Source organism: Branchiostoma floridae, chromosome 7, assembly GCF_000003815.2.
Source record: "Branchiostoma floridae strain S238N-H82 chromosome 7, Bfl_VNyyK, whole genome shotgun sequence".
Taxonomy (NCBI): Eukaryota; Metazoa; Chordata; class Leptocardii; order Amphioxiformes; family Branchiostomatidae; genus Branchiostoma; species Branchiostoma floridae.
In genome coordinates, this window is record NC_049985.1 from 13,831,185 (window position 1) to 13,834,544 (window position 3,360).

At 38.2% G+C, this 3,360-nt stretch overlaps 1 protein-coding gene across 1 annotated transcript in view; it reads left to right on the forward strand.

Moving 5' to 3' along the window:
• LOC118420352 (ankyrin repeat domain-containing protein 50-like) overlaps window positions 1-3,090 on the forward strand; it is a gene marked incomplete in the record, with an annotated part of 14,807 nt that extends 11,717 nt beyond the window's left edge. The window contains 1 exon segment of the mRNA XM_035827127.1: window positions 974-3,090.
• Window positions 3,091-3,360: the final 270 nt, after the last annotated feature.

Here is a 3,360-nt window from a genome sequence, read left to right on the forward strand (position 1 = left end):
CTATTTCCTGGCTTGTACAGACGGAGTGCAGGATAGCACCAGGTAGCTATGTAAGAAGCATTAGAAGTGTGTTTGTTTAGACAGTTGAGTATTCAGTCTGCACACACACCTGCCTGGTTCTGGTCGTAACTGTTCATCTGTGCACCAGACCAGTGTTTCCCATGATGCCAATCAAAAGCCCTGGCTCTGATCTACATTTTTGTGGTTTAACCTTGACATAGAGGTCAAAACCAGAAGGAGTGTAAAGACGGGAGAAGCTTTCTTGTTCCCCAACACTAGGCTGCAGCACCATGCCTAATATGGAAACCATAAGGGGCCTGCCACTTGGCCTGCAAGTAAGATTGTTGGGATACAAGTGTGGTGAACATGAATGTTGTGCCATCCAGCATGGTTCACAAAGAGCAACAAATCTAACATAATAGAGAAAAAAATGATATTTTTAGTGACATTGTGACAGTCACCACACAACAGTCAGTCTTTTTGTGAAACAAACAAACTAGATTCCCCAGTGATTCAACAACCAGTAAATATAGGAAGCTAACTTCAAACTGTATCGGGAAAGTCATGCAGTAAAGACCTCTGACAGCAGGCCAAAGGCCAAGCTATGTCTGCTATTCCTAACATCTTGCTACCGTCAAAATTCTCCAGAAGTAACAAGGAGGTGCTGAGAGGAGGCTGCATACTCTCCAAGCAGAGGTTTGGCTCAGAATGTTAACGTGTTCTAGACATTTTTATGTTTTTGTGCTATTTATTTAGAAAACAGCATAAAATAGAAAGCCAGATAAAAATGCATAAACCAGTTAAAAAACAGCCAGAGCTGGACCACTGCTTGGAGAGAAGTGTTATTACATTTGACTTTATTGACAATTCACTGTGTCAATTGTGTGGTTCTGGTTACTTTAACATTGCATTACAACTCAGCACTCTCCACAGTTCTAGTAGTACTTAAACAAGTCTTATATTTTGTTTGCAGGATCAGAAGCAGTCTTCCTCCCAACCTGGCAAGACTCCTTGCAGATGAAAACAAGTTTCGACTGAACAATCATCCATCGTTATTGAACCACCAACAGGATGAGATTATGGACTTCTTCTGTGGAATCTTCTTTTCTTTTGCTCTGTGAGCAAGGAGTGGACTGTTTAGTTCCCTGTCTTTCCCTGCGTGAAAATATTGGACTAGATGGAAGATATAGAGCCAGGCCAGTAGTAGTCTAGCCCTCAGGAGGTATGTTATTTCCATGTTTATGTGTACAAGTCAGAATGTAGAAGCCTCTATCCTGTGGGACAAGAAATCTGTATAGTGGAGGGAGCTTGTGCTTTGACCTCTTGACATGTTAGCATACTTTAGCTGCCTTAGGAGAGCAGCAATGGAGTAAATATATATACATATATAGAGATAAACTTATATATATATAGCAAAGCTATGTAGATGACAGTGTGGTGTGGAAATACTCAGATTCTTTTTTGTTCGAATTCCAAACGGATGCTGTAAATGGTGCGTGGCATTCGGCTGATTCAGGTGCTGTTTAGTCCAGGCATACATCGCAATTAGGGTAATGATCTGCATTGCAAACCAAGGCAGAAGGTCACAGTACTTGCCATATAAACATTCCAATTGGTTTCTCTGTTGACAGGGCCAACCTTGTTGTGCAAGTACATTTTTACCTCCACAAATACACAATCTACATTTGCAGGTGCTATTACCTCATTGTGTAATTAAGTACAAAAGAACATGTTCCTTTTCTGAATTTTGCAGTCTGAGCATGTAAAGTTTGCAAACTCATGATGACCAGTGGAATGATCAGTTTAACAGAAGAACATTTATGCAGAATGACAGGTTCGTGTTCTCTGTGATAAGACGGATGTGCTAGCGTCATCCAAAAATACCTACAGCATTAGGGTTTGATCCTTGTAAAGACATCACAAGTCAGAACCACATGTAAGCCTCATCTAGTTGGATATCTTCCAAAGTTTTCTTTGGGAGGAGTTAAATTGTGGCAGGAAGGATGCCAAAATGCGGAAATGAATTTACAAGAACATACCCGAACATGGTATGTGGGTTGGGTTATCTGAGAAGAAGACCGGGATTTTGTTCGGGATGGTTGCATACTCTGCACATCATCCCTTGGTAACCGGATTCCGATCTGAAATTGGAGAATGACAGTAGTTCAGAGATGCATACATGTATGTACCAAGCCCCTCCCATTGAATGCTTTGACAAGATATATCACAATTTTTGTACCAACTTGTCATTACCTGTTATAGAAAAGACAAGGAATTTTTTAATCACCTGTAACAATCTTTCTGAAGAAGTTTCTCCTTCCTATAACACCTGCTTTCACTTATTTATAACACCTTGTAAAATGGCCACTTAAGTGCCCTGGAATTCTTCTGCAAGGCCCACCACACAAATTCCTGCAAGAACAGCATCATGTAATAATCACCTTCTAAAATGTCTGGATACTTGCAAACTTTTCTGGTAAGGTATTAAACAATATAACAATTATGTAAATCCTTCTTGTTCTTCTAGGACAAGAGACCATACCAGTACATTATCATATACACGTAATATTAACTTACCTACTATCAAGTGTCAAACAAAAAGTTGCCAACATAATAAGCATTCAGGTTTAATCAATTTTACATTAATAAGTACCATAGTAAAATATCCTTGTAGCCAACTAACTTTGATGCCCTCTATCATCAAGTTTGCTTAGAGAATGGAAATACTAAATAAGTATAGCATTCAATTACATGTACTAATTATACAACAGAAGAGAGCACATTCCGTTTGTTTATTTTCAGTTTTGATACCTTTTGTTGCAGTTTCACGAAGGTTTATTGTGAGGTATTTAGATATATAATATAGCCCACAATGGTGGAGAATCTAACAGTGTGTAGAAATGTGTTGAATGCTTTGTGAAGAGATTCTTATGAAAAGAAGTCTGAAGTTTGTTCTGTGCAAGAGAGAAATGGCTGTGTTCAAATTGTAAATAGAAATATATGATCTTATTGTTAATATTCTGGTTGGATAATTTTCTGGTTGCTGTATACAATACTTATTGCTATGTAATAAATCAAAGGCAATGTAAATGGCTTGCTCTGGTGTCATATTTTAATGTGTGTTCTTTTAAAAAAAAGGATACAGTCAAATTTATCTAAAATGACCATTCAAGGGGCTTGAGAAAATACTCGTAGTAGACTAGTGGCCATTTACAAAAGCATGGTTCAATGAGAAAAATTACGCAAGGAACCACCAATATGTGGCCACTGATATAGATTTGACTGTATTCTATAACATAAGTAAAATGGAGCATATCTGGAGACTAAATTGTCAGTCCTGTAGGCTGTTACAATACACTT